General features: G+C 37.5%; 1 protein-coding gene across 4 annotated transcripts in view; it reads left to right on the forward strand.

Moving 5' to 3' along the window:
- Positions 1-11107, forward strand: part of LOC119572994 (5'-AMP-activated protein kinase catalytic subunit alpha-2-like) — a 122123-nt gene that overhangs the window by 46124 nt on the left and 64892 nt on the right. The gene's annotated exons all lie outside the window — the stretch shown is intronic.

Consider the following 11107-nt stretch of genomic DNA (forward strand, 5'->3'; position numbering starts at 1 on the left):
ATTTTTAAATTTTTTCCCTTTAGACGTTGCTTTTAAATTTTGTACTGATTTTTTCTTTCAAAATTTGATAACCTGAAGCATATGGACAGGGACACAGCAACCAGGGGGATGGAAGTGTGCACTTATGAGGAAATGAAAATCCTCATAGATATGATTTTGTAATTGAATGCCTTTCCTTTCTTTATTTTTGGGTTTGTTAATATTAGACAAGTGTAAATTAGTTTTATTTTAGCCATCTTGAAACAGTCTAGATAGAAATTTTTAAAATTTTTCTGAAGGCTATTTAAAAATCATTATGTTCCTCTTCAGTATATAGTAGGCACCTCTTGTTATTTATCTTTCTTTCTTAGCTGTTTACTAAAAAGAAAATTATGTTGGTTTGTTTTTAGGTATACTATTCATTATTTTTCACTGCAGAGGCTTTCATTCATGCTTTTAAAGAAGTTTTATCAGTGAAATGCATAAAATGTCACGGCAGAACCCTTGACCCTGTCCCCAAAGGTAAATGCTAGTTACAAACCCTCTATGCAGAACAAAAAATAAGGCATGCATTTTTTTATTATGTATTTAACTCACACAAAATAGTAATATAGATTTCCATTTTTGAACAGGAGCGAAGCTTATGCAGCTATTGATCGACTGAAGGATCAGACTTTTTTTCTTAGTCAGATTCCACAAAGGCCCTTTTACAGCAAACAATGTTTCCTTTAGGTAAGATTAATTGTCTTTGTAGCAGTTGAGTATTCAGAAATTAAAGGCTGATCTACTGCATGTGATAAAGCTTTAGCTTAATGGATAATTTTGCATCATAGCTTTTAACCCATTGCATCTGGATGCTTCACTGTCATCACATGTCCCAAAACATGAGCATTAAGCTTACTTGAGCACCACTCTGCCGGGTGTGAAGCTTTTAGGTTGGGCGCACATGAATACTCGGATGGATGACAAGACTCAATGCCTCCTCAGAAAAGTTGTTTGTATCTTTTTCTTTGTAAGTGTTTTTAGCTTTTTGCCATTTTCCAATGTCAATATTTGTCCTTTAATTTGCTTATCCAGATGGTAATAGACTGTTTTCCTTGCACATATCTACTCTATAGGTAGTCCATAACTCAGTGCAATAATAATAGCAATAAGTAACATTTTGTTTTTTGTGTAATTTAAAAACGTTTTCATGATCTTCAATTTTCTATAATACAACCTGCACTACCATTCACCCCTGGCAGGAATAGGATCGTGAGCGTGAAAATAGTGTCCTCCCTGGCGCTGGCCCTCTTATAGTCATGGCTTACGGATAGTATAATTTCACACTTGTTTATAAATGGAAATAAGGGCAAGAGCCCTTCCTAAATCCCACTGAGTCTAATCACCTTCCAAAAGCTTTGTGTCTCATGGCGACTCATTCCCATCACCCCGTCTTCAGCGGAAATTTCTTATGCCCGCAAACTGCCTCCCCCCTAGTCCTCAACCCAAATTTTTTATGATGGCATGTTCATATTACTCACTCCTTAAGCCAAATTTTTTCATGGGGTGATAATCATGTCATCCAGATCGGGGGGTTAAAGGATTTTACAACTGAGAAGAGAACATACAGTGTTTTATAATAGTAATTTGTTGGTTGAATATATTTGAATAAATTAGCTTGGATATGTTACAGTGCAGTTATGGACATACTATTAGTATTACTTCAATTTTAAGCTCTATAATTTGTGGGGTAGGCTTAGGATTTTGTGTTAAGGACCAGACCTTATGTTAAAGGCTATGGTCACTGTTAAAGCTGTTGTCACTGTCATTAAGAAATGATAAAAAGTTCATTGTTCCATACTAGATGAATTAATTGCCCTTAAAGTAAAGTGTTTGTGGATTTCTCATTCATAATTCAGCAGGAAAGTTCATATTTTGACAGTTATGTTTTAGCAGTTAGAGTGCATTCACACAAAGGCATGGTAAACTTAACATAAAATACATAATTGCATGCTTATTGAAGAAGATTTGTTTTCAGGGGAATAAATAAGGGTGTTGTTCGCAAGATTGCTGCAGCTGCTAATCTTGACCGGTGGCTCAGAAGAGGATTCTACAAAGGGATCTGCTTTATTGGTTCACGAGACTTTCCCGGATTTCATATCTGAGGGATATCCTAGCCAAACCACTGGCCAGGTTTTTCCTTTTTTCATATTTTTCTGGGTGTCACTTTCAGTTTTTTTTTTTTTTTTTTTTTTTTTTTTATAGTGGTAGAAGACAGAATTACTATTATGATGAGAGCTTTTTTAGTGTGACTGTTATTGTAATGGACTTTTATTAGTTTTCTTTGTTAATAGAATAAACCTTTTGTTTTTGTTTATTATTGTAATGAGACTTTTATAGCCTGAAGTCTGAATTCATAATTTTCATTTAGAGACTCCTGCTTGATGAATATGAGATGCATTTTAGGTTTACTGAAGTGATATCTTTGCACTTATTATAATATTTTTATTGTGGTCATACTAGTTCCTTTTTTCAATTATGTGACTTATTGTATGAATTGTTTTTTATTCCTCTTTTCATGATTCTGATTTTATACCGCCATTTTTAATATGGGTTAAAGTTTTCCGCATTTTTCCATATTTCAGCTTTAACACAGTTGGTAGTTATAACATGAAATTACTTTAATGATTAAATCTATCTGACACTCTCTTTTCAGTATATTGAAGACAACCCTGGCAATTTTGTAGATATTGACACAAGAGAAGTGTAGGAACGCACAAGGGAATTCATCAGTGGACAGTAGGTCAACGGTGTCACCTAGGAGGAAAACGCAAAGCATACTTTGTAGCAGAAAAAATGTTGCAGCAAATGATATTTTGGTTGTGAGTTCATAAACTTTGCATTATTACCAGTTCTTATGATTTATTTTTGGGTATATAATATTAATATTTTAAGTTACATAAGTTTTGTAAGGTTAGTATGGAATTTTTGATCATAAACTAAATTTCCAATATCATTAGTATAAGAACTAATGATATATACAACAGTAATTGGAAGGACACTCTTTTTTGTATGTTCCAGGTTGCAGGTAGTGATCACCCAGCACTATTCACATCTACAATTTTCACAGAGCCAATTCACTGGGTACATAGACCACCCTCAACAAATTATTCAGAGGGCCATTTAGACTGTATGTTTCGCTTTCAAAATACTGCTCCCTTAGTGCAATGTGTACTAACAACACATGATGTTAACCCTTGGCATCGTTCACCAACACAAAATAATATGGTCGTCAGCCTTGCAAAGCCTCTACGAGCTATTACACCTGGTCAGGTAAGGAATATAAATCTTCATGCATATATATATATATATATATATATATATATATATATATATATATATATATATATATATATATATATTATATATAATATATATATATATATATATATATATATATATATATATATATATAATATTATATATATATATATATATATATATATATATATATATACGTGCATATTTGCAAACCTACACATACCCATCTACATGCACATTTACTCCTACACATTTACCTATACCTACATCTACTCCTACAAGTACATTTACACCTATCGACACAACTATCCACTTGCTTACATCTACACAAACATACAAAAACATACCACAAATCACACATAGACAAACAGACAAATACATGCATACACATAAATACATGCACATACTCACATGTACTTGCACAAACAGACCCAGACACTCAGACACAACATACATGGACAACACACACGCAACACCACCCCCACACAAATAACACACATGCATGGATGCACCCACACACACAAACACAAATACACGCGCATGGACGTTCATGCACATACACATGTACGCACACACACACACTTTCATGGACATACACATGTACGCACAAGCACACACACATAGACACAGACACACACACACACACACACACACACACACACACACACACACACACACACACACACACACACACACACACACACACACACACACACACACACACACACAAATCACCTTTTTCCTGTACATATATAATGTATATATTGGCATTTGTTTTAATATTATATTCAAATTATGTATTGATAGGAATTCCTTTAACTATGCTGATCTAAAAATACTATACTACTTTATTTCTCCTGTACATATATAATGTATATATTGATACATGTTTTCATATTTATATTTAAATTATGTATTGATAAGAATTCCAATTAATACACTGGTCTGCAAATACTGTACCTCCTTATTTTGTTAGTTTGCAGTATTCTACCTTGGCGATGAATGTTTAGGATCAGCACGCATCATACGACCGGGTCCCTCACAGTACATGTTAAATGTGGACAACTGCAGAAATCGGTTACTGGAAGAAAGGGCCAAACAATCATCCTATTCTCTTCAGCAAAAAAGAAATAGTCCAAGCCCAAGTAAAAAAACACAGAAGGATTAAGTTCAGGACCCTGAAAGGAATGAGTAAAAATGTGTGCTTCCCTCAAACCCTTGAAAGGTAGTTTTTACCTACGCACGCACACATGTGCACACACACACACACACACCCACACACACACACACACACACACACACACACACACACACACACACACACACACACACACACACACACACACACACACACACACACACACACACACACATATATGTGTGGGTATACATATATATATACATATAGATATGTAATATATATTCTTATTTATATATATCATATATATACATATACATATATATACATACATATATATACATACATATATATTATATATATATTATATATATAATTATCTAATATAGTATATATATTATAATATATATTCATATAATATATAAATATATCTAATATTTTTATATATATTATATATATATATTATATATATATTATATCTATAAAAAAATTTTATATTATATATTATATATATATATATTAATATATATATATATTATATATAATTATATTATTAATATATATATATATATCTATATATATATATTATATTTTATATATATATTTTTATATATATCTATATTTTAATATTATAATATATATATATTATCTAAAATATATATATATATATATATATATATTTTGTGTGTGTGTGTGTGTGTGTGTGGTGTTGGGTGTGTGTGTGTGTGGTGTGTGTGTGTGGGGTGTGTGTGTGTGTGTTGTGTGTTTATTTACAATATATGTGTGTGTATATATTTATATATGTATATGTATATATACATATACATATACATATACATATGTGTGTATATATATATAATATATATTTTTATATATACAATATATATATATATATATATATATATATATATATATATATATATATATATATATATTATATATTTATATATATACATACATATACATATACAAACTTCTAGTCAATACTATGATTGCAAAATTGTGAATGATTTAAAACTAGTTCATATACTATGAAGTGTTAGAGAAAGGAGTTGAGTCCATTTTGATATTTGTATTTGTTTTCATCAAAGTGTTATAGAGAAGGCAGGCCTGAAAATAGGAAATTTAGAAGTTTTGCTTTGTAATTAATGTACCATGATATTGAGCATATATTTATGTTACCTTTGAAAATATTTTGTTAAGTATATAGTGATAGAAGCCCTGAGTACCCCCTCAGTAAAAAAGAAAATGAGGTATCCTACCCTTCTGGAAATCCACCTATGTGGTTAACAAAATGGTTCAGTAATCTGTGACATTGTCCAGGTTTCTGTGCAACCCCAAGAAATTTTAGGAACATTTTTCTCCTTTCTTAAAAAGTGGCAGATAGGGCCTTATGTTACTAAGAGCCTCGTATACACAAATGCATGTGTATTGGAATTTTGTAGATGTCACATGGCAAAGCAGACAGTGTTAAAGATATTGTAAATAGTTTTTATACTTAATTCAAATACTTGTAATTTCCACAGTCATTATTTTGTAATTGATTTACATTCATTAAACCATAACAGCCCAAATAGATTTATTATCTGTCATGAATGGTCCTTATGCCTTGTGTTATTTCTTGTTCTTTATTGTATGAAAATAAATACAAAATTGGTTGTCATCATAGTATTTCACTGTTTCTTCCATTATTCATATTTATTTTAATCTCAAAAACAAATTTTAAATAGTATAATCTTGGTAATTGGTTATTCTGTGAATGCAGGCCTCATCCCTGAGAGGCAAAAAATTATTCAGCTTTTGATCTTAAATATAACACCCAAAGGTCATTCTATATCTGCTAAAGTGGCAGATACTTTAAGGCAGTCATTAAGATATTAATCTGATTTGTTGAATGTGCACCATCATATGTAAAGGTATTTTGATAGGGTTTGATAATTTGTCATATCTTGAGGATGGGGCCTAAGCTTTTGGATTCTCATGCCTGAAATGTAATTCCTTTCACATTATGATCACCCCCAATCTCTTGCCCATTGTTGTCATGGGGGCTTAGGAAACAAGGACTAAGCCCCAATGCTGGGGATTTCCCCAGCCCTGGGCCAAAGTCCTCAAATCTTTTCATGTCCCCCTTTTCGTTTCCATCTCTTCTCCAACCCCTTCGACTATCCATTTTCTAAGGTGTAAGGCTCATGTTGAAAGGATGGAGAACTGACTCTATGCCAGTCATAAATAGCCTGGGGAGCCATGGGTAGCATGGTATTCCCCGGATTAGTTGTCTAGCCCTTACCCCTCAAGGGGACCTTGAGGGGTGGACTGTTTCTCTCCCCAACATACTCTAGGCATACCATAGCCAGTGATGAAGTTTTTATACCCTTATTAGGGGACAATGAAGCTTGCCCACTGATTCAAATTATCCTGGTTCCCTGGCCCCAGGCTCTCCTTTGATGACAACTCTGAACACTGCTGCTACTACTCTTCAATACCTACTATCACATTATCCACCCAGGTCAACACTCAACTTCCAGGAGACATTCCTGCTCTCCCAACATCACTTCTGCCCCTACTACTCTCTTCATCAACTACCCCATCTTCATTTTATTACTACTCTACTCTTACTGTTCTTGCTACTCTTACTACCTTATTGTCCACCTCTACCCAACACTACTCCCTCTTCCACACGTCCCCATCCTACTACCCCCACCTCTACAAATATCTTAAATACTCTATTTAGTCAACACTCTCCTCTTTCAGCAATGTCTCCAAAAACAAATAGGCAAAGTTTCCCACCTTGTCACAGTTACATCCAAAACCCAAGCTAAAGACTTATCAGCCTTGACAGACTTCACTGGCAAACCCATTCTTTCTGAACCTCATCCCACATGCAATACTTGCACCGGAACTGTCTCCATCTCTCAAACAAACTGCCCTGTCTATGACAAAAGTTGGTCAGATTGTGGAGAAGACTTACTCATCTGCCTCATGGACTATGATTCAGTATCAGTACAATGCTATACCAGTTCCCCTTAGAGGCTGTGATAAAAACCCCACCAACATTACTAAGACTACTTTCCATAGACATGACCTCCCTTATAATGTTTACATTATCCATCAGACCACTATCCTCTGCAGTTATTTGCATCTTTCTTCACCACTGGATCACAGTTATTTCAGTCTACTTCTACTCTTCCCAACCCATTGATTTTGTTGCCTTTGAAACTCTAATTTCCTAACTTGAGCCTCCCCCCCTCCAATCCCTTGCTCATTGTTGTTAGGGGGGAGGGGGGTAGGAGATGGAGACTGGGGCCCAATGTAGGGAACCCTGACCGTTTCCTCTCCCCATTCATTTCAGGCTCACCATGGCCAGTAATTATTTTTTTTATTCTTCTCAAGGGCATTAAGGCTTACCCCTTCATCAACTAGTCTATCTAAATTTGATTTCATGGGTTTCCCATCCCCTGCCTCTCCTTTGACCACAGCTCCGACCACTGATACTAATAGCCCTCCTCGATATTTGCTGTCAAATTTATCCGAATCATCCACCCAGGCCATTACTCAATCTTCAGAATACACCCCTTCCTCTCTCCCAACATCCTCCACTCCATCTCCTACTGCACAGTCTAATTCATTTTCTATCCCCACCCCATTATTACTACTCTCATTCTTACTATCCTCCTCCCATCAGTACTATGTCTCTCCATACCACCTCATCTTCCTCCTGCCCTCGTCCTTCTACTGCTTCCACCCTTGCAAACTTTTTGAATATCCTTTTTAGCCCAGCCGAGTGGCATAGATTTTTTGTGATTCCCCCTACAGCCCCATACTCTGACAATACCCTTCTCTTTCTTTGGATCTCTTACATCTGGATCCAAAGCTTGTGCACTATCTACCCTGACTGACCTCACTGGCAAACCTATTCCTGCCCAACCTCACTCCTCCCTTAAAACTTGTACCGGAACTGTTTCTGTCTCCCAGACTGATTGTCCTGTCTATGACAAGAACTGGTCAGACTGTGAAAACATGTTTGCATGCCTTGTCAATTATGATGTAGCAATCCAGTGCTATACTATTTCTCCCAGAAGAATAGCCTCCATAGACTATGAACTTTATATTGGTGGAGTGTCCTGCCCTGTCTGACCATATCCTATTTGCTCAACATTCAAAGTATTTGCCGATATCCATACTCCTCCTCCTCAAGTACCCCCAACCCCTTTTCCTCCCACTCTCCCCAAAAAACACCCCATCCTCTCCTCCTCCCTGTGCATCACCATTTCCTCTTTCTCCCCCATTATCCTTACCACTCCACCAGGATGTTCACGATGTTTGCAACTTTCCTCAGACACATACTCTCCATTTGATTTGATTGCCCTATATCTTTAACCCCCTCTCCTTTTACAAATTCCCACCATATTCCATTTGTTCCCCCCTCTATACCTCCTCATTGTTCTACAACCTTTGGCATCTAACATTTTATCCTAATCATTAACACATTTCCACCCTTTTCGCCACAGTACTTCACCATAATGCTGTATGACCTTTGATGTGTAGCACATTTTTTCTTTTAACCATTAACCAACTCCAGCAACCTATCCTCATAGTTGGTGGTTTTGCCTGTTGTTACACTCTTTGGGGTGATTCCACCACTACCTCTGTGGTCAATCCTTAGAATGCTTCCTCACCACAACTGACATTTTTAATTCAGATCACCCACCGCACTTTGACATGCATATGCAATCGTTTTCATGACTTGACCTCTCTCTGTGGTCCCCTTCTCTCCATTTACGCTTCCATTGTTCAGTTCTAGATCACTTTTCCTATAGTGATCACCCCTTTTCTCCTACTTCATATGTACCACTTCCTAATCCCCCACACTGTGCTGGTGCTTTGATAGAGCTGACTGGTGTACTTGTACTTCACACCCTACTATCCTACCCCTTCACCCCCTTTCTCGTCCATTTCAGATATGCTACAGTGTTTCAGTTAGTCCTAAGAGCTGCCCATACAGCCATTCCCAGAACCTCAAGACCTTATACCTCAAAGTGTATTCCCTGGTGGAATTCTGATTGCACCAAAGTGCTTTACTTAAAACATTACAAGCGAGGCACCCCTGATCAGCTATCAGCCCTCATCTATTGTAGAAGAGCATCTGACTGTCTTCATCGTACAATCCGGAACATTAAAACAACTAGCTGGTGAAATTACATCAATTACACCTTCATCTATTTCAGCTGTCTGGAGTCGAATCCATAAACAATCAGGCAAACATCCTCCCCTCCAGCCCCCAACCTCCATATCCAAGATATTCTCATGTCTGATCATATCCAAGTCGCTAATGAACTGGATGATTATTTCAGCCAGGTCAGTGATGGCTCTGACCTTTCTCCACATTTCTCTTCCCTTAAGACCATCAGGGAATGCACCCCCATCACCTTCACCATGTCCTCTGCTGAGTCCTATAATATTACTTTTTCTTCCTCAGAACTCCACGCTGCCTTATAGTCATCCATGAAGGCCCTGGCGGTATCCATTACAATATGCTCCGACACTTTCCATCTTCCTCTCTATTCTTCCCTTCTTGAAACCCAATAAATCGGTACCCTCCCTTAAGATTACCGCCAGATTGCTCTAACTGGCTGCTTTGGCAAACTACGAGAACGAATGGCTTAGGACCGTCACACCTCTAGGAGAGGTCTACAGTGATCCCCAGTACATCAACCAACCCTCAGGGACACAACTGCCAGGAATCATGTAATTCCTGTCAGGACTGGGCTTGAGAAGGAACCCAATTTCACTGAGGACAGGAACCAAACAGCCCCTAGGTCTACAGGTATTGCTGCTGCAGGGCGAGACAGGTGTCCCGTCAGTCCAGGATCTATGGTAGCCCAAGGCCTGGAATGTACATCTACCTCTCCGCATTCACAACTGCTTCCACCGTCACAGATCCGAAGCACTTTTTTGGATCCTCTTTTTTATCCGTGGAGCTGTCAAGCCAGAGATGGAATGGGACGATTTCTCTGCACATTTGCATAACATTCAAGAAGCTGTTGCCACTTGTGAAGCTGTCGCGGTACCAGAAGCACCGGATGTTCCTGACTTCGACACAGATGTTCCTGTCGACCCTTCCCAGGACCCGGATATTGAGGACGTTGATCCAGACAGACTAGCCGATGTTCGAGCCGACTTCACTAGTGGACCTGATGCTGATGATGTGACCCAGGAACCGTCCTCCAGTGCTGCCCTTGCTCCTGATGTGTAGCTGTTCAGGGCTGTGGCTCTTTTCTTTTCTGTGGCGAGGATGCTTCTAGAGTCTCCAACTTGTGTTTGTTTTGATTTTACTTTCATTTTACTGCTCATTTTATTTACTTGTTTTGTGTGTTCTGTGATGCATGTCATGCACATCTAGCTGAACATGCACCCATAACTTTTGAGGCACGTAATCGGGCTCAGGCTTCCCTTGTTTCTCTTTCCAGGTGTGTCTCCGATGGCCTCTCCGACCCCGTGGTATGGGAGGGTTGTGAGGTTTCAACTTTCTCCCCCACAGACTATACCCATCACCATCCCCCCCTATTTCTTAGCCCCGGTCCTTCTATCCCTCCCATACCCTTTTTCGCTCTCTTGTCTCATTCTTTCGTCTTTTCACTCCCGTTTCCCCATTTTTCCCTTTTTCGGGACTTTTTTTTCTCCTATCCC

This window comes from Penaeus monodon, chromosome 5, assembly GCF_015228065.2.
Source record: "Penaeus monodon isolate SGIC_2016 chromosome 5, NSTDA_Pmon_1, whole genome shotgun sequence".
Taxonomy (NCBI): Eukaryota; Metazoa; Arthropoda; class Malacostraca; order Decapoda; family Penaeidae; genus Penaeus; species Penaeus monodon.